Genomic DNA, 25,141 nt, shown 5'->3' with positions numbered 1-25,141 from the left:
TGACATAATTTCATTTTTCTTTATAGCTGAATAAAACTCCATTGTGTATATATACATCAAATTTTCTTTATTCATTCATTCATTGATGGACACCTAGATAGATGGGTTTTATGGTTTGGCTGTTGTGGATTGTGCTGCTACAAACATGAGTGTGTATGTATTGCTATAGTATGACTTTAATTCTTTAGGATAAATACTGAGGAATGGTATGGCTGGATCATATGGTGATTCCATGCCTAGTCTTCTGAAGAGCCTCCATTCTGATTTCAATAGTGGCTATACTAATTAGCAATCCACTGGTGTATTAGTGTTATTTCTCTCTACATCCTCTCCAGCATTTATTATTGTTTGTATTCTTGATGACTGCCACTCTAACTGGAGTGAGATGAAATCTCATTGTAGTTTTGGTTTGAATTTCCCTAATTGCTAATGATGTTAAACATTTTTTCATATATTTGTTGGTCATTTGTATTTCTTCCTTTGATAAGTGTCTGTTCAGTAAACAAAACTTTTTAAAATATTACTTGAATGACTCTGGAAACATTTAACCTTGCCACACTGATGTATGGGCCAAATGAGTTCTTAATTAACTTAGCTAATGACATGATAGTACAGGTATTTACAGACATATAATGGTTATTTTCTTTTTTTTCCCCTTATAATGGTATTTTCTACACAACAAAGTATTTTCCTCAGGTGAGCTTTTTAAAAAAATATTTTTAGTTGTAGGTGGATACAATACCTTTATTTATTTATTTATTTATTTATTTATTTATTTTTATGTAGTGCTAAGGATGGAACCCAGTGCCTCACATGTGCCAGGCAAGTGTTCTACCACTGAGCTACAACCCCAAGCTCCCTTCAGGTGAGTGTCAGTGTGGCAGCATACTTTTCTACTTTTGAAAAGACAAATATTTCCCTAAAAATGCTCCATAAGTCTGAGAATTATTTTCCCCCAGCAAATACATAACTTTCTTTTATTGGAAAATGCAAAAAAAAAAAAAAAAATGAGGAGTATCCTCTTCTAGTGTGTTGTAGTCAAGTCCAATAAGAGAAAGCATATAATTTTGGAATGATTCAGGAAGTCCTTTTTTGTGTTCCAGCAAGTTAATGTTTATTACATGTTTGACAGCACTGCATATAAAACTAAAAAAAGTTTTTTTGAGGTGGAGTTTCAATAAACTTCCCACACTGGCCTCCAATTCATGATCCTCCTGCCACAGCCTCCTGAGTAGCTGGGATTACAGGTGTGCACCACCACACTTGCCTGATGCTAAGTTTTTAAACCTATCTTTAAAAATTTAAGATTGCTATTTAAAAAAAGTAAAATCAATGCTCACAGAAGTATATGAGAAGATGGCTGGACAGGAATCAATGTTTTCAGTCCTTTTTCTCTCATCTATGGCTTCTGGGGAAACTACCATGTTTGGAGTAATAACACAATCTTGGCATCAAAGCAAGAACTCAAACAAGAAGAAAGCTAGATTCTCAATGAACTGAAGGCTGGCAAAACATATCAGAATGGTAAATCACACAATTCTTGATGTCCTTCATGGTGCCATAGACATGCCTGGGGCAGTCTACAAGTTGTGAAGATAGTACTAACTTTCTTAGCTTGCCAAAATTTAGACCATATAACCACATTAAAGTAGTCATATAACAAAGAAAAAAAACCCAGGAAAAATGGAGATTCAGATTATTTTAGTAAAAGTATCTTAAAATTATACTGTTAGGAATGAAGGTAAAAATTGTTTTGTATTACAAGATGGGATTGAATATAGATTTGATGGATAAAATGCAGAAAAAAATTGAAAAATTAAGTGTGGTGGGGTGGGATAATGGACAAAGAATTTCTGAGTACAGTAATACACAATGCAAATTATAGGCAAATATACAGGTAATGCTTAAAGTCCTGTAAGAACATGTGTGTGTGTGTGTGTGTGTGTGTGTCTGTCTGTTCCTCAGTATTGGGATACTATTAAAAAAGGCAGAATCTGGTTGAGACTTTTAAATTTTATTTGATTTCACTCTTATTGGTCTTAGAGTAGTCATTTGTAAAACACTACTGTTTAATATCGACAACTTTGAAAGTCACTGAAAAAAATTAAATGGCAATTTAATGTTACAGCTGCTTATGGTTATCAAATCCATCAAAGCCCTTCATGAATATATTAAGCACAAACCCACTAAATTACTGCTGCTGAAGACAGCTTGGTATTTTAAAATTGCCTGGTGAGAAAAGGTGCACTATAATAGAAAGGATTCTGGTCACAATTTACTATTTTGTCTTTACATAGGGAAAGAACCCCAGACCTGTTTTTAATTAGTGAATGTTCTAGAATCTCTACCAAACTAGCTGAAAAGTGATCTCCTGAAAGTGTATTAGAAAACATTGTTTCATCTAAATTTATGCTTTTTAATTGCTGTAATAACAAAGATAAATTCCTGTCACAAAAATAATTCATATGGGTAACAGTGGAGAAAATTCAGTAAATAATTCATATTGAACTGGGTGTGGTGGGCCAGGCATGTAATCCCCCAAATTCAGGAGGGTGAAGCAGGAGGATTGCAAATTTGAGGCAGACCTGGCAATTTAGCAAGATACTGTCTCAAAAAACAAATAAACAAACACAAACAAACAAACAAAAAAGAGGCTTGGGGTGTACTTAGTGGTAGAATACCCTGGGTTCAATCCACAGTACTAGAAAAAAACATTTTATTGAGTCACATATGGTTGAAAGCTCAGATGTGAGTCCTTCAAAATTTAATTAGGCAGCTATGTTCTTCAGCTTTATTCTTGTAGACGACTATCTTTTCATTAAATGTTGGTAAGGATGTTGTGGGGATCGGAGCACACTGCATAAAGTACATCCGTGAACTCCTTCCTTATTTCACACTGCTAGTCCTGAAAGCATTCTTTGGAAGGCCCATGTAGCCTGCTTTCTCTTGGAATGTTTAATTTCCACAATATGGTCTCAGTTATCTTTTATCCAAGGTGCAGTGTGTTTAATGAATGTATTAGAATTCATGACTTCTCAAACCAATCTAAACCAAGGTGCAAGGGAGATAGTTACTCATCCTCTCTCCTGAGTCTCTAATTGGTAGAAGTTCAGGGAGTGCAGGTCAGGGTCATCCTTGGGAGTGGGGTGGGTTGGGGAAATTTAAATGATACCATTAGTCTTGCACTTTACCCCCTAGATAAGCTGAAGAATAACTTTCCCTAACTCTGTTATAAGCCAAGAAAAAAAAAATGGAATTTCTGAGGTTACTGTTTGGCACGTCTGAGGCAGAAATTAGAGATTTCAATGACAAGAATTAAAGGGGGGAAGAATCAAAATTCTTATCTTTCAATGCACTTGCTCACAGTGCAAGGTAACCTCACCAAACCGTAAAGAAGAAGTAAAACAGTTCACATGGAGAGGAGGGGGCTCTGCATTAAATCTTAGTAATAAAGAACAAGCATTTTCTTAGCATGAGCATACACACTGGGAGCTAAGGCTGACCAGTGTCAGAAGGCAACACAGGAATTGGATTTCCTCATGTCTCTAGAGATCCAAGTAAAATTTAAGACCAGCCTGTAAATCAAGATTATAAGAGTGCAGCACAGCTATGGTCCAAGAGGGTTAGAGGTAATCTAGACATATACATCCCTTTATGAAAAGTAAGCACTTGGTCTCAGAACCCGAGCAGGAGAAATTCAGTTAGTAGAGCATGGCTAAAAGGTTAACTAGAGGATATCATCAAGCTTATGAGCAGGCAGGGCTGGGAACTGGCTCAGCTTAGCATGCATGAGGTACTGGGTTTCATCATGCTGAGATTTCTGAACGCTGTCTGGAAAGGACTAAAAAGAAGAAGAACAACAAAAGATAGGCTGGGAAGGGAAATTTAGCTTAAGGGAGAAAAGGGCTGCTACTGGGCAGGAAACAACTCTCTGCTCAGTATGGAAAAGGATAGACAGTTCTCTCACCTTATTCCTTGTTTGCAGAATATTAAAGACATACAAGATCTTGTTAATAACTCAAAGTCAGTCCATGTTAAATTGCTTATTCTTCTTAATTTTAAAATGATTGGCCAGGATAGCAAATGGCACAAGTATATGTTTATATGTATGCAAATAAGATGGAAAATAAGAAAAAAATGTGTTTCTTATCTTGCCAACTTAATTATACACTAATATGGTTAATAATAATGACGACCTAGGCTGGGGGTGTTTTTCAGTGGTAGAATTCTTGCATAGCATGAGGCCCTAGATTCTATCCCCAGTACCAATAAATAAATAAACGAATATGACCCAAAAACTCAAACCATGAGCTGCATCTAATAGAACTTTTTTGGTTCTGGTTGGGCTTAATTTCACATTTTTATGGGTAACTGACTTCATATGAAATCCAGTGTTAATATAATTTTTTTCTTGTTGACTGCCACACAATGATGAAGTCATACCTATTACTTCTAGAAGAATCAAAGAAAAAGAAGGATAAGAATTTCGCACCTTTACAGCAGTCTCATGAGAGACTTTGAGCCAGAACTATTCAGCTAAGCTGCTCATGGATTCGTGACCATAAGAAACCATTTGAGCTACTGTTTAAAGCTGCTCAATTTTGTTAAGCAGCAATATATAACTAATATAATGCCTGAATATAACCTTTCTCCCATATGCCAAGGAAAGCTAAGCAAAAATGAAGATAGGAGAGTCAGGAAAAATGTAAATAGTGTTTTGGCCTGCTGTCTGCAATGTTCCTCTAGTTTTTTTTAAACCTAAATTTTTTGGGCAGATAATTGTTCAGTACTCTAAGTTAATTTTGAAGGGGATAAGGAAGATGTTTAGCATGAGAAATAAGGCCATATATGTATCATTAGATTTTTCCTAGAGTCTAGTCTCTTTTTTGGTTCTGGTTGGGAGGTAGAGGAGGCCATCACCTTTCTCTGGTTGAGATTTACAGTTTTATTTATTATCATCATTATTATTAACCCCATATGACTAGTTTAAAGAATATAAAGTATGATTTGATTTCCATCTTAGTTTTTGTTATGGAAACATTTGGAAACAAGAGAAATATATATTTATTTTAGCCACTCTTTGTCTGTCCATCTTACAATCAATTTCAGTAACTTTAACAATAGATAGTAAAAATGATAGAGTATACAAAGCATTGCCCAAATGAATTCATCATGGACCTGTGTCTGAGAATGGGTTCTTAAATAGGGGAAGTGTGTTTTATACAAAAAGTCCATTTTATGTTATTGCCTTTTTTATTTAGACTAGTGGATGCTATATATTTTAAGGCAATCTTAATAGTTTTCTGTCTTTCACTAACAAGAATGATTGTCATAATGAGCATTGTAGACACTGTCCATTTGATCCACTCCAGAAAGCTGTCTATTTGATACACAAGTAAATCACCTCAATTCCTTTGTGGAATGAGTGGAGTATAAATAAATAAATGAGACAATAATAAAAAAAAGAGTGGTCAGTTCTGTCAGAAGGCAACAAAGGATAGGGAAATTTGGAGGCCTGGTGTAATTAAAAAAAAGTGACAAGACAAAGAATTATATGTGATAACTGTAAAGAAGAAATGATTCTTGCTAATAAAAAATTTTCATGAAATAGTTCCTTCCTTCTTTAGCAAATGGATAATTTTGTAGTTTAAGAATAATAGTTCTTAATTCTTTGACATCAGAAAAACCTATATTGTAGTCACTATTCACTTTTAACTCTACCAAAAAAATTGTAATCTTGTTATTATTTTGCATGTTTTACCTCAATTCTACAGTTTTTGTCTTGTTTTGTGAGGTAAAGAATGGATATGTATATGTCCTGATTTTTCCTTTTACAATTAGTATTTGTTATTATTATCTCTTAGTGAATTACACAAAATATCATACTACTTAATTTTAATTTTTAATTATTTTTTATTTATATATGATAGCAAAATGCATTACAATTCTTATTACACATATAGAGCACAATTTTTCATATCTCTGGTGTACTGTACAGTACAAAATATAACAACAAAATATATTTTGTTGTTGTTGTTGTTGTTCTGGGAACTGAATCCAGGGCTTTGTGCATACTAAGCACATAGTCTGAGCTACACCCCAGCCCCTGAATGTTTTGATAAAAATATTAACAGAGCCATTACTCCATGTTGGTTTAGGGTTCCAGCTGGCAATAAAGATAAATTATGACAAATTTAGTGCTCTATAGGTGCTGGGAGGTAGTAGTGATTTTCAAAATGAAATCTCAGGATGTATGACATTCACCCGAAGGAATTGTTTAAAAGACTGAACCAGAATCTCTGGGAGCAAGACTTGAGAATCTACCACGTCACAGGTTCTGTGATTCTAATGCAAACTAAAGTGCAAGAACCATTGATCTAGAGAAGTTTGAAGGGTAGAGAAATAAACGATTGACAGTTCAGTTGGAACAATATTACATGTTCAAAGTACAATTGTAGCACCTATAAAAGATAGTCACTATCTTTACTAACGGAAATGTAGGTAAAGTTTAAGAACTGATATTCATGTGTCGTTTTCAAATAATGAGCAGAGAATGAGGGTGCAACTTGGGGCATTCCAGTGACTGTTTCCAAGAGAAATGCACAGTGGACACTCATAACATGCTTTGTCCTGGCAATTCCTATCTGGAGACTTTTTTTTTATCAGCCCCTTTTTTTTTAACGTGATTAGCAAGGTATATTGGGGGAAACAGATGAAATCTTTAGAACAGGGAGAGCCAGTGTGCTCATTTCCCAGGACTGCCATAATAAAGCACAGCGATATGTATGACTTAAACCAGAATATTAGTATCTCACAGGCCAGAATTCTGGAATCAGGGTGTCAGTAGGGTCATTCTCTCTCTGAAAGCTGTTGGAAGTGTCCTTCCTTGCCTCTTTCAGTTTCTGGTGTTTGCTGGCAATCTTCAGTGTTTCCAGGTGATGCCTGCATTGCCTCAGGATATTGCAGAGAGTCACCACCAGGAAGAAGGTCTTCAAGAGATGCAGCCCCAAACCTTCTCTCAGTGATTTTAAGGTGCAGAGGAGCTTGAATGTAATATCTACCTTTCTTCATTACACACATACTTTAAAGGAATAAGATGTGTCTCTTTGAGAAAATATGTAAAATTTACAGACAGAATACGCTTAAGTGTTCCTTGACAAAATGTTCAAATTAGAGCAAACTGTACAATTTTGTTATACTAATCACCACCAGCGTTTTTTAAAAAGGCTTTTAGATGAACAGTGGTACCTAATATCTACTTAGCCTTCTGGTTTCTCTGTTTTGTTTGTTTTTATTCTCTAATAGTGCCCAGAACTCCCCTTTCTTTCTTCGTAGTGGGGGAAATCGGTCACCCCAAGAATACGAATTAGGCAGAAATGAAATGTAAGAGCCAATCAGAATGCTCCCTGGAGCAGCTCCAGACTGGCTTCTCTAGGAGGACTGGCGGAAGATGGACATTGTTACCTTCATTCAATCAAACAAAGAAGGCCATAATAGTTTAGGGAGGTCGAAAACTCCTCGTGGATTAGCAGGCGAGGCGTTAAACTTCAGCAGATTTAACTATCGGACAGAAGGCCCCTTCGTCCGAAAACTTCTGGGCATTGCGGACACATTGTTTTTCGGGATTCTGGGGAAATGATTAGCGGTTGTTAAGGTACCAGTACCTAAAATGGCGACAAGCGGCTTCAGCGGTGGGAATCAGGTGACGCAGGCCCAGTCCGCTAGCTTCCCACTAACCGCTCCTCCTCCCGCTTCCCTACGTAGAGGTGGGCGTGGCTTGCCTGGAGGCTCTTTCTTCAGATGCTGATTAAATAGAAGTGTACACATGCGCAATTGGGTCCCCTGTCTCCTCCACGCCCACCGCCCGCCCCGTTTTCCGGGCGGGGCTGGGCCAAGAGTCCAGCTGCTGCTGGCTGGAGATTCAGTGACTTCTTTGTTGTGACTCCCGGCCTGGCAGTGTCCGGACTCGTAGCCCCGCTGTCCGCACTGGGACCGCTAGCCCTAGCCCCGAGCCTAGGTCACAGCCACAACCCCATCCCGTCGGTTATCCTTTGAGTACAGGTCCTTTCCCCGCACACCTTGCGCTCCCTAACATGCCCAACCCCAGCAGCACCTCCTCTCCCTACCCCCTCCCTGAGGAAATTAGGAACCTGTTGGCAGGTAATGAGCGGGAAGGGGGCGGGTAACGCTGCCGGGGCGGGGGCGAGGGGACGGCGAGCCGATGGGGACAGAAGCTTTCAGAGTCCTTACCCTGCCTCCGCTTGTATCCTGTCCCCCTGCCTCCCTTTGTATCCTGTCCCCCGCCCCGCGCCCGGCGCCCGGGTCTTCTGACTAGTGGGGGCGGGACAGGGAGGAGGTAAAAGAGGGGCGCTCGGGCTGAGAAAGGGAGTGGGCTTGTGTGTTGAAATTTGGTGCGAGGATGGTAGCCCTACTAGATGTTCTATACTAATGGGAGCCGGACAATTCTGTGTGCATAATGAAGATGCCGTGTGTGGAGGGAGGGGAGAGGAAGAGGGAGAGAACATTAATGAATGCATGTGTGAGAACTGGAAAGACAGCAGAAGTCAAAGAAGTAGTTCTTGGGTGGCCTCGGCAGTGGGGATGGAGGGTGTAACAAAGAGATGTCAGAGCCACAGGGGTTAGGGGTGATGAGGTGGAAGGGGGTATCATTTATAAAACTCCCACTTTTCTTGAACATTCCAGTCCACTCTGTATTTAAGACCTTTAAAGAGAGCCGGATTCTCAGATGGCCACTTGTCTTCAGCCACAGTAACTATTAACGCAAAAAAGGAAGGATGTGTTAAAAGTCCTGCTTCCTGTGTCACATGATGAAAGTGCTTTATCCTTGCACCCTCATCTTCCCCTTTTCAGTTTTACATTCCTATTTATGGGAACTGTTATTTAGGAGTTAAAAATGTGGTTCTTCAATGCCGTTACAACTCTACTATTCAGTAATGTTCTGAATGTGGAGCTGTGCGTTTTCTCTAAGGACCAATGAAAACTTTAGAGTACAAAATATATCTTTATAGGGCAGCGCAAATCTTGCGTGTTCTGATGTTCTGGAATTCTTAGTATCATTTACTTTGTCTCATGTATGTCTGAATTCTGGAAACGGAATTTATTATTTTACTTTAGTTGTCTCTATCTTTCAATATTGATCACAACTGTATTAAAACATATTCTTTCAGATGCCTGTGTTATAAGTTACTTATTTTCACTCATAAAAGCATTGCCATAAAAAATGTGATATTTGAAGTAGTAAGTTGTTTGTATAGCAGTGCGTCAGCAAATGTTCTAATAATAATATACTGGTACACTATTTTGGGGGTTAGCATCAATAATGTGATTGAGAAAATAAAACTAAGTGCATGAATGAAGACTTATGTTTGTATGAACATGATAGTGTGAAGAATGCCTTTGTAGTGGGTCAGTGTTTCTTTCACTTTAAGAAATGATTGTCCTCATTAATGGGTAGCACTAAGGAAAACATTGAAAGAACTATAGAGGCAAAGCCAGCTTTTTCCCCACTATATGAGTTTCACATGAATACAAATCTTGTTTTACCACAGTTAACATTTTTGATATTCCAGTGCTGGCCTTGCTCATTTAGAAAATTTTAATAACCACAATAGAGAAATGTTTATCATTATGTCAGAAATAAATGTCATCATTTTCAGGTTATGTTTTTGAATTTAAGAAAAAAGGTGCAAACCTCTGCTTGCATGTTTTCAAAAGTTTGACAGCTCCCACAGCAAGCTATGTGCTATTTCAGGAAGTAGAATATATGGGTTATAAAACTATTTATTCTTTGATTCCCATAGGTCATAGTTTTTCATGTGGCTCTTACTTGTGTAAATTAAACTAAGAGCTCAGAATTACATATTTTAATTCTCTGCCAATGCTAACTTCCTATATATTTCTGCCATCTCTCTTAAGTCAGGTAGTATATTAGCATAATTTCTGAAATTACCTTTTCCCAAATCATTTTATTGACATTTTTATTATTCCATATGACTAAAGTACATCACATATTAAAATACATGAGTATTAAAAACAAATATTAAAATGTTAAAACTTTGGAGATTATAAATTTGGATCGTATTGTTTTTTCAAAGTATACTTTTAAGAGCTGTGGATATGAATTGGGGGATAGGCATATCTTTAACTAAATCAAAAAAGTGAAGCAGTTTTGTCAGGGTTTAAAACTTTTAAAAATGTATTCAAGGAAAGTTGTTAATATTCATGTTTAACTGTAATTAACTCATTATGTCCCATACATAGGACACCTGTAAAAACCTATAAAATTTTATAGGACACCTATGATATTGCTCAATGTATGTTTTCCTATGTGTCCTATGTATAGGACAATGGGACATAATAGGTTAAAATCTTTTCTGAGGTAGAAAAGGCTTTGAGAATAGATGCTCTCAGCAGTTATTTCGCACAGTTCATTCAAAAACATTTTGGGGATGCATGAGGATTTGCATCATTTAAGTGTATTGGTGATAGTGCATGATTAAATTTAAAATTCTAAAACTATAGAGGAGGTGTTTGTATTGATTTGAATTTTAGAGTTATTGCTGGCTTATCTAGTATATATATATATATATATTTTTTTTTTTTTTTAATTGAGAAGGAGATATTGGTACTGGTGGTTGTGAACAGTCAAGTGTTCTGAGAATACATGGCATGGTGCTAGAATTCCAAGGTAGAGAAGATAAGAAGCTAAATCTTCTAGAAGTTTAAAACCCTTTGCTTTGAGGAAAAAGAACATAAAGTCAAAGATAATGGCTTTCAGAATAATATTTCCTAAGACATTTCCCTTTGTGCTCCATGTGCCCATTATCCAAATCATTATGTCATATATGCTAAGTATTTGACATTTAACTGCTTGATGGGGACAGGTTCTGAAGTGTATGTTATCATATTTGTTCTTTATTTTTCTTTTTGATTATGGTAGTTTTAGGCTACTTTTTCAATACTTGTCCCCTGTTCCTTCCCCTTTTAAAAACATCATATAGAAATGTGAAGAATAGAGGTTATTAGTCTTAAATCACATTTAATGATACCCTTGGAAAGTGGCAATATAGAGTTATGTTTTCTATAATTAAGTATATTAAATCTTGAAGGCCTATACTTTTTTTAAAAGAAGTGTTGAATTATTCTTCTGGTTATATAAATAGAAAAGAGTTTTTAGAATTTTGAACCACTGTTTATACTATAGGCAACCTTTGATTTCCCCCTCTAATGATAGAACAACAGGTTTAACCACGATAATTAAAATCAAAAGATAATCCCAAATCTTGTCAATTTAATCTTCCACATCCAAATATTTTGACTAGGACTAACAGCAAGAATAGCCTTGATTTATGTGAGTTTTTCCCTTCTGGCAGTCAAGAAAGTGAGAAGTACTGGAACCACTGCCCACTACCCCACTTCATTTGTCTAATCACCCTTTAAATATTGGTTTGTTAGTGATTTGTAGTCAGATATTCTAATTCATTCTCATTCACTCATTTTACAGCACCAACTTTTAAAAGGAAAGCTAACAGATGTTATCTTCTTTTTATTAAATTAGAAAATGAAGCAGATGTTAAAAGAAAATAGTTGTCAGTACACTAAAAAACCAAAACCAAACCAAACAATAAAGCGGCTATATGATTTCTGCAAAGTGACCTTGAGGTTTTGATCACATGGCAGTTTTATTAGAAATATCGTATTTTTCTCTATTGGAGATTTCCACTTTTTTGTTTGTTTTTTAAAACCTTCACACATTGTAATTGATAATCCCTTTAGGGCACTAGATAAAGAATACAATTCAGTTGAAACAGAGGCAGAATTTTTTTTTTCCAATGTTGAGTGTAGTATGGTTTGATTTCCACCCTTCCAAAGCCCTATTTATAATTCGGTCAACATTTTGGTTTTATTTTTCCTCTGAGAATTATTTATGGTGTATCTAGTGTACCATAACTTCCTTCTGGGGCATTGGCTGAGTATGTAAAGGGAAGAGTGCTACCTACTGAGTCACCAATAGTCACCTACTTCTTAGCACCTGGAATTTCCAACAGAGCAAGAACAAGCCTGCCCCGTTTTGGCAGCAGTAACTGATGAGCTTCGAGTTGATAAGAGAACATTTAATCTCAAAATAAAATCAATCTATGATAGTCTTAGATATTCTCTTCTAAAAATAGGAATATGAGCTTGTAAATCAAGGGATCAGAAGTTTATTGAGGTGTTTTTTTTTTTTTTTTTTTTGACTGGGTCAAATAATATAGGTGAATTAAGATGTGGTGTTAAGGAAGATTATTTACGTATTTATCTTAAGCCTATAGTGTCCTACTTTTTCTTGGGAGGGGGTATTTTAGCATGTCCATTCAAAGTATTTTCATCCTACGTTACCAAGTAAGGCTCTTGATGTTATCCACAATTTTTATAGTCCTAATTAACATTGGTTTACTTTAAAAAGAGAAACCTAAATATACTAAAAAATGAGTAGTATATGAAAAATTTCCAAGTGGGGTTATCTCTAACTGATACCAGCATTAAAGTATTGCTAGAAAGAAGGAAGAAATAACAGAGTAAGAAAAGCCTCTGGTGATTTGAAACACAGTTCAGTTGTCTCTCATAAATTTAAGATTAAGTGTCATATATGGGTGATAAAAGTGGCATAGGCTAGGTTTTATATACTCATTATTCACTTAGTTTGTCTTTTTCAATTAAAGCCAAGTCTATCTTTTTCATTCCACTGAGTTTACATTTCTTTTTCAATCACATTCTGAACACATTACAATAGAGGCTGCCTAACAGTGAATATAGTGTAAATCTCAGACTAATGTGTTATTCACTGTGGCTTCTTTGAGAATGTGTGGTAAAAAGATTTTGATTATTGTAAAGTGCTATTTATCAGGAGTCATCTTTTAGAGGTTGAAAGATGGTCAGCCCTATGTTTCAACAGCCCAGCTTTCTATCACCATAAATCATTTAGCTTGTAAACCCAATTTTGAAAATTTTATAGGATGATTGGATTATAAGGCTCAGGTGTGTTTTAGCCATTGCACTATGAAAACTGTGCTTGTTTATGTCTTCTTTTTCTATGTTTGGGAAGTCAACAGTTCAACCCTAACCTATAAAAGTGCTAGGTAATCAAGGACATTGAGTTGAACAATCAATAACTTTTCAATTAGCCATTTTCTGACTTTGGACATTTGGCTTCATTGATCTGAATGTACCCAGTTTAATTGATTTTTATATTTTCGCCAGTAGTTGTTTGGTCAGATCATTCCCTGCTTTAACAGAAAAGTGTCTTTTTGTTTTCAGCCTCAGTCTAGGCTACTATCCTTAGCACATTAAGTTTGGTGACAGCACAACTCAGTGAATACAAAGTGAAATCTGACCCAGTTCATAAAGTAGAGCAAGATGTGGAATTAAGTAGTAAAGCCATTTGGGGTGCTGTGGGATTGGTTTTTACACTTATTTTATTGATCTTGGGCTGAGCAAATGGTGGTGGATTCAGCTGAGTTCCTGTCTCTTGCTCTTTACAATTCAGAGGTGTCTGTGTATCTGTGTGTAGGTACTGGGGACTAGGGAGAAAGTGTGTGTGTGTGTGTGTGTGTGTGTGTGTGTGTGTGTGTGACCCTTGTGGCTCTTTACAGACTCCAGCCTGCAGGTCTTATTGCAGGCTCTTTAGTAGTGGGGGATGGTGAGGACAAGTGGTCAAAGCTCCACTGTCTCCAAGAGTGGGAACCTGGGCTAGGTACTCAACTTGGAGAATCTGACATATAGTATTGTTGGCAAGAATTTTAAAACTCTTCTGATCTTGTGTGGTTCCACCTTTTCACTGTTTGATCTGTACAGAAGTTGGTAGAAAGCAGCCTGTGTGTGTTAGATACCTGTTGTTATCACTCAGGACCCTAGAGGAAGATCGGGTGGCAGTTTTTCCTATGGGTCTTCTCTGTATTAAAGAAATAATAAAAAAAAAAAAAAAAAAAAAGCAAGAAAAGTCGGAGTACCGGTCATTGAGTTGTGTGTTAAGTGTTTATCTCTTAAGGGTCTAAATGGCTATTGAGAGGTTTCTAACTTAAACTGTTTAAGATTGCTGAGCCAGAACAGGTCATCTTTTAATTTTTGTTTTCAGACCTTAACATCTATCTACAGAGCAGTTGTAAATCTGATCTCTTCAGCGGCCTTCTCCCCCAGATCCTTACCGCAGTTCCTGGAAATAAGGCTTACTCTTGACCATGTCAAGGTGTAAACAGCAGCAGAGATCACCCCCACGTTTACTTTTGCCAGAATAACTTTTTTAAATGATGTCTTGCGTGGGTGGGGGCTGATAGGGTAATTCAGGAGTAAAGTGCTGGCGGTGCAGACCGGCAGTTTCCGAGGCTGCGGGTGGGGAGCAGTTAGATTTGGTGTGCTGGAGACATCCCTTTCCAGCGCCCTCTCTGCAAGAGCCAGCTAGGCCCCCACATGTGTCTTTCCTGCGGCGGGCGCCCACGGGAGTGAATGGAACCCCTTCCCTCTGAGAAAGGAATTCTAATTCAGGCCAAAGGGCGAGCGAGCAAGGCAGGCTGACCTTTTCTTGTAATCCAATTACAGTCTTTCCCCCCAAATTATAGGCAGTCAGGAGTCAGTGAAATTTACATATTAACCGAGGGACACGACCCCTAAAGGAAGGTAAAAGAAGGCTAAGGCACTTGCTAGTTTACCGTGCTTGCTAGTTTACAGCAAGGCTATTTAGAGCCCAGTAAAAAAGCTTCAAATCTCTTTTCCAACCAGCCAGAGGAGCGCTTGATTCACAGAAGACTTTTATTGCTCGCTTTTGAAATATTACCCTGGCTTTGAGCTACAAAGCCGCAGATCCAGCCCCATTTGTCTGGCGAGGGCGCTGCCCCAAACCGGTATCTCTCCCTGCTCACAGCTTGGTGGATAGGGAAACCTGTGTTTAACACTCCGCAGGGTTGAGGGTCGAGGGTGGAGTTTCTCGGTGGGCAAAGCTGGAGCATCTCCTAGGAAAGCCTAAGATTACTTCTTTTCTGTGCATGTTCTGTCTTTGCGCTTGGGGAGCCAAGTCGGTGCGTTGCACAGGCACCGGGCCAAAGGCTGTCCCGGTAACCAGGGAGCTTCCGGTGCTTAGGAGAGGCTGCTTTAGTTGGATCTGAAAATAAAAGGACAAAGTGTAGATGTGTAGATTTTAAGCCGTGACTTAGATTTCAAAAGCTTAACAGACAGCCGAATCTGTTGACAACAATAGATTATAGCAAAAGCCGCTTCCAGTTAAAGTTCTTATTTATTAAAATAAACATCAAAGTAGTTCCTACTCTACATCTCCTTTGAGAAAATACTGATGAAGTCAATGTTTATTAAATCCTTTCAGTTGCCTTAAATCCTTTTCTGGGAAAAGCTTGAGGATAGATGTATTTAAAAGACTACTATAAAAGTATAGATCTTTTTCCTTACCCAATCTCTTAATCCCCTCCCCTAAAAAAATACTTATTTTTTCCTGCAATCTCACACTCTCAACAAATATTTTCAAGTAGAAGCATGGGTAGTATCTAAAAAATATTTATTGGAGGTTTTAAGAAAGTACTACATAGAGTATTACAGCCTTTTTTTAGTTTTCTGAGTTTTTATAGAACTGAAATATTAGATATTTTAACATGACCTTTTAAAGAAATAACTCTTGAGCTGCAATTCGTTGTGTTATTGCTTCCAGACATAGAAAATAGATCCTGTTTGTTTAAACTTGGATTGTATAATGAAAATGTAAAATAGGCAATTAAATACTCGTGGAAGAGGGAATTAAAGACAAACATTGAGTGAAAATAACATTAAGCAGACTATTCACTAGTCATTGTGCCAGTGATTCTCTCAAGTATTGAGTCCACTTGGAAGGAACCATCAGCAGTAGGGATGCTACTTCTTTCCTTATTCCATTTTTTTTTTTTTTTTAAAGAAGAAATATTACTGTATGGATCTCAGGGAAGCCAATGATCTTTTCCATTTCAGCTAATGTCTGAATGTCCAGAGGTTGCTTGCTCCTCTGGGTGCAAGTTTCTCATAAATTTCATTATTTTGAACTCAGTTGAGAAGTCTGGGTCTAATTTGCACTGGTTTGGGATTATATATGTCCTCTCTTCAAAATGGGCAGCTCCAGGAAAGAGAAACTGGGACATTTTGCTTCCATTTCATTTTATACTTACTTTTAACATATTGGTTGTTAATGGACTTCAAACCATAAGCTGTTTTTAAAAATTACTGCAAGATCAAATTTTAATTCATTCACTTTTCATTTTGACTTAATGAAAAAATACCTCTACACATTTGTAATGAATGTATCATAATTTAATCATTTTTCCTTACTGGATCAAAATATTGCTGTGATCAAGATTTAAAATTGATTACAAACATTATATCCTATATATTAGTTTTAAATAGTTACTTATAAGTGTAGTTGAGGGATTCTTTATTATACTACTTTGCATTACTTATATACAATACTACGTTTTGATGCCATCTTTTTATCAGTGTGAGTTTGGATACAATGTAGTTAAATAAAAGGAAGTAAAACATACATATATATCTCTTCAGTATGAAATATGGATGAATTATAGCCATGCCTATTTAAAAAATTTAACGGTATCTTCTATATTAGATATTTTAACATGAACTTTGAAACTCTGAAAGTAAATTAATCTAAGGTATATGGTATTTCATAAACAATGAGATTGGAACTATCATAAAAATAAGTTGAGCAACGACTTCTTGAAATTTTACATGAGAGAACCAGACAAGAAAATAATTGAGGACTTTACTAACATTTTTAAAAAGATGCTTATGAGGCAATGTTACATAAGGTCATAGAAATCTTATTTCTTGGATACTATATTTTTAAATAGCAGAAGAATCTATTTTTCTACTTCTTCCTTTATGTAAGAAACATACAGGTGGAAATACCATGGTAGGAAGCAGGAGCTCACAGAACTACTCAGCTGGTTTTCTTTTTTATTTGAGTGGCTAGAGTGGGTGGGGCCAGTAGTAAGGAACAGGGTGTGATTTGGGAATCTTGTCTAGAAAAAAGGAATTTATTTTTTCTTTCAAAGCATTAAATGTTATGTATTCCTGAAAGTGGATTATAGAAAGGATCTGAGAAAAACAGACCCTTGCCAGAGACATTAACTTATATTGATATACTATTGTGAATGTCTTGTTCATATAGGAACTCAAAGAATACAATAAAATGATAGTAACACATGCATAAAAGCTTGGTGCTTGCTTTTGTATGAGAATTTGTTTTATGGGCACCATAGTTTATTAAAACTCGTGTGCTTCTTCATGGTTTAACGGTGCCAAACATTCAAATAGCATTTGCTTTGCTAAGCGTAAGTACAGCATACAAATTTTATTAGCTAAGTGGTGAGCAGATTTGTCCATCTTAGTATGTGAAACACACTTCAACGGTTATACTCTGGATTGATAAATAGCTATACCGAATTGTACAGATATTAATGCTTATATGTAAAAACAACCATTGTTGTATTTGTTTTCACAAAAAATGATTCTTTGCCATAATTTGTATCCTGTTTCTTATATTTCATGATTTACATGTTGAAACATTTGTAGCAGACACATTGAGAGGGGAAAATTTATCCAAGAAAGCAAAGGAAAAGAGAGAATCCCTTATTAAGAAGATAAAAGATGTAAAGTATACGTAAGTCACCTGCCTTTAATTACTGATTTCTTGCTTAGAAACAATTTTGTAATTAGAAATTGATTTTAATAAGGAATTGATTATCATGGAGTGAAATTTTAATGTTTATTTATTGGTGTTAAGTATTTTTTAAAAGACAAAAATATATTCCACAAATATGCTTATTATATACCCCTTTCTTGGGAGGTGCTTGACTGTGTATTTTTGTAAGCATTCTAGCAAAAATTAACTGTTTATTTTGATTATCTGAGGGTATATTTGATTTAAATGATAAGACATGGGTAAATTAATGATTTTAATATAAATATGGAAAATACCTTAAGACACTGAAAAGAGAATTCTTTTGTTACTACATTAAATGAATAAACATATGTTATAGGTATTAAAGATGTATCCTCATTTTATTACTGTACTCAGATCTTTAAAAATAATTTCACTATATATTCCTAAGCATTTTGGAATTGCCATTTCAGCACAGGAAATAATTTTCCCCTCTATATATATATATAACATAGATTTTAGATTTGAATGTGCCACTGATTAGACCTTGCTCTGATTTGCCAACCTCATTTTAAAATATAATGTTCTTTATTTTGCAGCTATCTTCACGAATTTCAAGACAAAGGTAAATTTCAAACTTGAACATTTTTTTTCCTCTGTGGAGATTTTCAATAGAATAGTCTAACATCCTGAAATTTGATAGTTGAAATCAAAATTTAAATTTCCATGTTATATATTTAGACCTTCAAGATGAGAGTGCTAGCTCCCCCTGCTGAGAAAAAAAATAAAAAGCATATCCAGAATCCATTGCATTCCTCAAATGGAGAAATCTTATGCATTTAACATTCTTAGGTTTCATGTTTCTTCGGAGTTCACTGTGGCAGAGATTTGTTAGGACAGGTATATACTTGCAGTTACACATGGAAGAATTCAGTGAGCAGTGGTGAGATATGAACTTGATGCTATCTAATATTGCAGAGGTTATTTTATAGAATGGCAGGAGCAGAAGGGCCTGTGGCTGGGTGTTCACAGGTCATGTTTTTGAAGGGTACTTTAAAAACATGCAGGTGGCTGCATGCCTGAAGGCCTGGGGTCCCAAGAGAGGTGCTCTGATCTGGATAAATGAAGTCTTAGTGTTGAGCAGGTGGTGCAGGAGGGGCAAAAACTCCAAGGGCATCTTTGTTCCATTTCTGAGACCATGAGATTTGGGGATCATAGGGCCTGATACTTGAAGGTTTCTCAAAATCTCTTTTGTCAACTAGACAGAGGCCTTCTACCAGCTGGGAGCATATTGTTAACAAATGTTGTTAAAAACTATTTATTACTTAAAATATTTTTAGGATGTGACTTTATAAATAAATAAACCTACCATTTATGGGGAAAAAACCTCAAAAATAAAAACTGTAAATTTTTGTTTGATAACGTGAGTAAAATCTTTCTCAAAAGCTAGTTTTTTTCCCTTGTTCTTTTGATTTGAATGAATCTGTTGTTTCTTAGAGATTTGTAGAGATGGGGATTCAGTTTTCTGTTTTTGAAATATGTGAAAGTGCTGGTCTTCCTTTAGATTTGAGAGGCAGCTGTTTAACATGCTGAAGGCTAGATCAGGAAAGCCATAGGAAGTTCCTACTACTTCATGTTTTCAGTTCTGTAAGGGGAACTCAGTATGGCCCTTATTTCCCTGATGCTAATTCATAGGTCATGACCTCCAGCTTGTGGATGCTGGCATGAGGGTCACAGTATGAGGTCACTTGACCAGGACTGAGCTAGGTTCTGGGTTTGGGGAATAAACTGTGTAATGTCTTCTAACTGGAGTTAGCAGGACCCACAGAATAATTAATATTTGTGCCAACTGATAAGTGAGAGGATATTGACAGTTCTAATAAACCAAGTACTACCAGACAAACCTACCAGACACACCTAAAATCAATTAAAAGGAAGTCACAGTTTCTTTTCACATTAAATCATCAAGATCTGTATGATTTAAGGGAATAAGAAGTTTTTCCCCCCTGTATTGAGATTTTACAAAAAAACAAAACACTATTAAAGAGTAGAGCAGGAAACTCTTTCTGTCCCCCAATACCCAATTTTTTTGGTGTGTTTCACAATGAATTCTAAACTATGGACTTAATCCTGTTGTATTTTTTGCTTTGTCAAATATAGAAATGAATTTATGTATTTTAATTACGATAGCTTTTATACAGTGTACTATTATGGAGGAATATTAAATATTTGATTCTGCCTCTCTTCTTAAAAGGCATATTTTGTTCTGGTGATTATTTATTGAACTCTTCATTGTGGCTTAATTATTTGTATATTAAAAAAATTTAAGCTAAGAAAGCATGATAATGTGAAGTCATTCTATAATTGCATATGGTTCAGTAATAGTGTAGGAACTTTCCCTTTGGAATTCTGTTTTAGAACTTGTTCAGGTGTGTGGATATTAAAATTACATTACAGAGATGCATTATTTGTCTCCAAAGAAAATGGAAGTTTATATTTCTATTTGATAGAAATTGAAAAATGAGTTGAGAAAAAGAGTTCAAATAGTGTGGAATTCAGAGATTCGCCATAATCATTTTCCTCCGAATAACTAATTTGTAGTTCAATACTGCTATATTGAGTTAACTAATCATCAGCAGTGTCTTCTCAAAAGTAAGCTTGTGGCTAAATTGGAGGTATACCTTGGAGGAATATGAGAAGCTGAGTAATTTTATGCCATTTTACCCTACAAATATATTCAACTTGATTCTACAAAGACTATTTTATAGTTTATAGGAATAGTAAAGGATGCAGACTTAATAATTGCCAAGCAATTATTCAAGACACTTTTCTTTTTAACAGTAGGAATTTATTATAAGATACCTACGTTGAGAATATTCAATCCTAAGTATGTTTTGGAGATGCTGTTCCCCTCTTACATTTTCCCCTATGGGTTTCAGATTATCTTCATCCAGGGAGAACTGCGAAGAATTCCTTTTGGCTGGTTTCCTGTTTCTTTCTCTCATAACAAAATAGGGTCACAATGAATTAAACTAAAGTTGTTTTCCTCTGTTTCATATTCTTGATTTTTAAAATGATAGTTAAATACCATTTTAATACCATTATTGGGAGAAAAAAGAAGCAGATATCTTAAATAAAATAAATAATTCAGATTTATTCATTTCAAAAAGTTTTTAATCTCTCTAATGTACAGATATCTATCTGTTGACCTTCCTTCCCATCCTAATTCCTCCTTACACTCCAGCTACAATTTCGCATTCTGAGATTAAATAATATAGAATGTCTACTTTGAAGTAGTTCAATTCTTAAATTAATTGAATTAATATGATATAGTAAACTGCATAAATATTAGAAGGTTGTTTTTCATTTCTAGTTTTTTTTGTGTGTGAGAATAGTTTGTATTGTTAGAAACTTGTTTTATTACAGTGGCTCCTACATAATAAAGCTCCACTAAGCTAATTTTTAAATTGTTATTTATATTTATTTCCATAGAAAACTATTTTTAAAAATTTCCCTTTTCATTTCTTTAATTTATGAAAGTTCTCCTTTTGTCTCCTTAAATGCTCCAGTCTAGATTTCCCCATAAAGAGATCTGACAAATTGGACATTAGAATACTTTTCAGTTGATTTTCTGAATTCTTTAATTGTACTTGCATTTAAAAAGAATTTGAATCCAGTTGGCTAAAACACATTTTGCTTGACCTAGTCCCTGTTATTCATTTGAAATATTGCTCATTTTATCTAGAGAGTGCCTTCTTACCTCAAAGTATTGCGTAAGACAGAATAACCATTTAACCCTAGTTTCCTAGTTGCAATATAGCCCAACTCTCTAAAGAATATATTATCTTCCATGTACTGGAATTATGCTATGTGATTATTTTTTAATTATTTTGTCACATAACAAGATCATAGGTCTCTTAAGTGTGACTCAAAATAATTATTTTTGTAATGAGAATAGATTATTATTTGAGTAAAGACTATTTATTGACTGAACTTTAACTAGAATTTTCTAGTATATATTAGATACATGATAAAAAATGTTTACTTACACTGTAGTTGTAGCTTGACCTTTTATTAGTCTCATTTTACTCAAGTGATGATTTGGATGTGATTACTTTCCTTATAGACTGATTTATAGAAACAAGACAATGTGAAAATACCTGTTCATGTCACATAGTAGTGTTCAGTAAATAATATATTAATGCATGTTAACTAATTCAACTTAGTTTGTCAAGAAGATTTAAGTTAATCTTGACTCGTAAGTTCAGTTTTCAAATAATTTTTAGGAAATTATCATTAATTTTTAAAAGAAGGGCAGACATATTAAATGATAATTACTTCAAGAGAATGGTTTCAAATTTGTAAAATATTAATGCCAAAGTTTTTTTTTTTTTTTTTTTTTTTTTAGTTCTGGTGATTGAACCTAGGACCTCATATATGCTAGGAAAAGAATCTACTACTCTTCCATACTGTATCTCTAGTATCTACATTTTTAAAAATGTGAATTTATTGTTTCAGGTGCAATAGCTAAAAGAATTCCATTTTCTACTTTAAAAGATCTTGTCCCTCTTAATTGCAAAAATTTATTTAATAGATTATGCCCCTAAGACTTCATTGATATTGTTAAATATGCATAGATTTACTTAGAAAGCAATTTCCTTTGACCTTATCATTTGTACTATTTCTTAAGTTTATCAATTGGCTTAATAACTTGCTAAAAATAGCAGTACTGTTAGGTAAGAAGGGAACTATTTTAGTTTGTTCTAATGGAATCCTTAAGAGTAGCAGAAAAGTCAGAAGTTTGGATGATGTTTAATTTGCTTTCCTTTACTATTCCTAACGTAGTACATTTTCTGTTGAAAGCTGGCTCCACAATGAAATTTGAGCAGAAAACTTACAGCTTTTTTCTTCCACCACACACCCCCACCCTTGCCCTTGTACAAACGTAGTCAGCATGTTTGAGATTCTGGGACCTGTAGTGGTAGGAGTCTATTTCTGAGGCAGTGCTTGAGAAATGGTGTGTTTATTTTAAAGCTCTGCCTCAGTTTGGTGTAAGAAATTGTGTTTACTATTTGCATGCTATGAATTAGCTTTCCTATTGTGGAAGAATTATGAGGAGGATCTTCTTATTTTTCAGTAACCTATAATATCCTTTAAAGAATTTAACTTCCCTTAGGAAATTGCAAGTTAAATGCTTAATTCTAAAATTAGATCAGACAAGTAAACCAAGTAGAGAATTAGAAGCTAATTTGTTTTCATATAGACTAATCCCCCCGCCAAGTTTGTCTTTCATGCTCTGTATGAAGGAATAGTTACCACCTAAATTGTTTTATTAATTTATTATTTTTTCTTTTAAATGAACATTTAACAATTATATATGGCTGTAGGGTACAGTGTAATATTTTGGTGTGTGTATATAAAATGTATACTAAATTTTAGGGATTTAATGTTTTTAGCTATTTAATGTTTATCTGATTGTGTTTAAAATAGCACTGTATTTGAAAACAAGCAGTAAATTGGGGTGACTCACCGTCAGTGGTGGTAGAGATCAGTGGAAGCAGAGTTGAGTCACTGTTGGGCTGCCTCTCTGGTCCTTTAGGGAAATGTTAATTGATGATGAGCCATAGTGATTTGAACCCAACTATTATGAATTTAAAAATAGATATCAGATAAATATGCTGCTGTGGTATGATTAAATGTCGATTCTGTTATGATATTTAAGCTGCCACTGAAATTAAAGGACAGGAAGCCTTGGATTATTGTCTTTTAGGCTGTTAACTTTGTATCGTTAATTAAACTTTTGAAAGTTGTGGGATAAATCAAATGCTTTTCTAGGGAAACAAGAAACAGTATTAATGAGCAACAACCCCATAATTATCCTTGTGAGTACATAACAGGGACACATTCATGTCTTTTCTTTGCGCAATAACTTTTACAAAGAAGTATTTTTAAACTGATCATTAATTTTATGACCACAGAAATTAGATGCAAAATTTATGCTGTTTTCATTGGCACAGGCTCAAGGCACCACTGACATTATGTGTGATTGTAATAGAATGGCTGCCAACTAATGATTCTGTAGACATTTCATTTGAGCACGCTTTTCTTTTCGATGTCTGATTAGTCTGTAATGCTTTCAATTATGTCTGTAAATTGTATTGGATACGTTTACCTGATGCCTGTTGTTGATTTGGAGTTCAGTTTTTTATTACATAAACACAAGTTGAACATTTTCCCTTTAATTTATAGAAGTCTTTGCAGGTAAGCTTCAGATACTTAGCCCCTGGGGAGGAAAAATGCTTTGTACTACTCAACAGCGACCCCTGTGTTCAGTTAAAGCTCCTTATAAGAGAGCAATTCTTACTTTATTGGGTTGAAAAACAAGATTAAGGGAGGGGGAAAAGGGATGGGGCATCCGTCACTGAGCCAACAGTAAGATGAAGAAGGTCATGATGAAAAGTGATAATATGTTTCTCTTAATGCAGTTGTTTAAAAAGGGACTTCTCTGTACCAATGCTACGGAGATACTTTACTGAGTGAATTCAAAGGAAGTTGGGGGTGAGGATGGGGAGGGAAGAGATCAGGCCAATAGCAGTAGTTAATTTATTTTGTCTTAGATAAATGTCACACTGATTTTTTTTTAGAAAAAATAATACTTTCAATTAACTGCATTTCTTAGAATGAGTAAATTGGAGACAATTTTATAATCGAAAGGTTAAAAAAACAAAAATCACAGAAGTCTTCAACATGTCAGTGACCAATTTATGTAGAATATTCTTTTATTAAATATTGAGTTTATAGCTTAATAACAATTTTGTTATATGTGTAATAGAGAATGTGTATATCAAATGTAGATAGTATGTTCATCTGTGTGTATGAGTGTATAGTACACTTTACACATGTGTACACATAAAAACTTACAATGGATATTATCAAAGGACAATAAACTACTTCTGATTTTCAAAGATTTTAAATTATCCACTCATTTCCACATAGAGTTTAAGAGATTTAAACCTGAGAATATGAATTTTTAAAAAATACTTTTCATATATTCTTTGGTTTTGTTGTTTCCTTTGTAGTCATAACAACATAGTATGCTAAGTGCTAAGTTCGATGATGTATTTGAAGTATCCTGATACCTGCATTTTTAAAAAATTTCAGCAAGTTTTATTGTTTTAGTGTGTGTGATACAAAACATCCTCAGAAAATACATATCATACAAGTTCTTTCTTAAGAATATAAGGATATCCTAGCAGCTAAAAGTAACCTGAGAATTTTGTGACCCCCTGCTACTGCATATCCCAAGTACTATCATAACTTGTTCAAAATATTTTGGGTGGCACTTTCTCAAGTTCTTTCTTACCTTATATTTGAAATCTGAGCACTTTTGCTTTCATAAAAGAAATATTATAAGGGATCACTGAGTGTTCTGAA

The 25,141-nt window shown here is 35.1% G+C and overlaps 1 pseudogene; it reads left to right on the top strand.

Annotated features, from left to right (window-relative positions):
* The first annotated feature begins 7,923 nt into the window (after positions 1-7,923).
* Positions 7,924-25,141, top strand: part of LOC114078858 (src kinase-associated phosphoprotein 2-like) — a 168,050-nt pseudogene continuing 150,832 nt past the window's right edge.

The sequence above is a fragment of the Marmota flaviventris genome, chromosome 13 (genome assembly GCF_047511675.1).
Source record: "Marmota flaviventris isolate mMarFla1 chromosome 13, mMarFla1.hap1, whole genome shotgun sequence".
Classification (NCBI taxonomy): Eukaryota; Metazoa; Chordata; class Mammalia; order Rodentia; family Sciuridae; genus Marmota; species Marmota flaviventris.
This window is presented reverse-complemented; position numbering and strand designations above follow the sequence as displayed.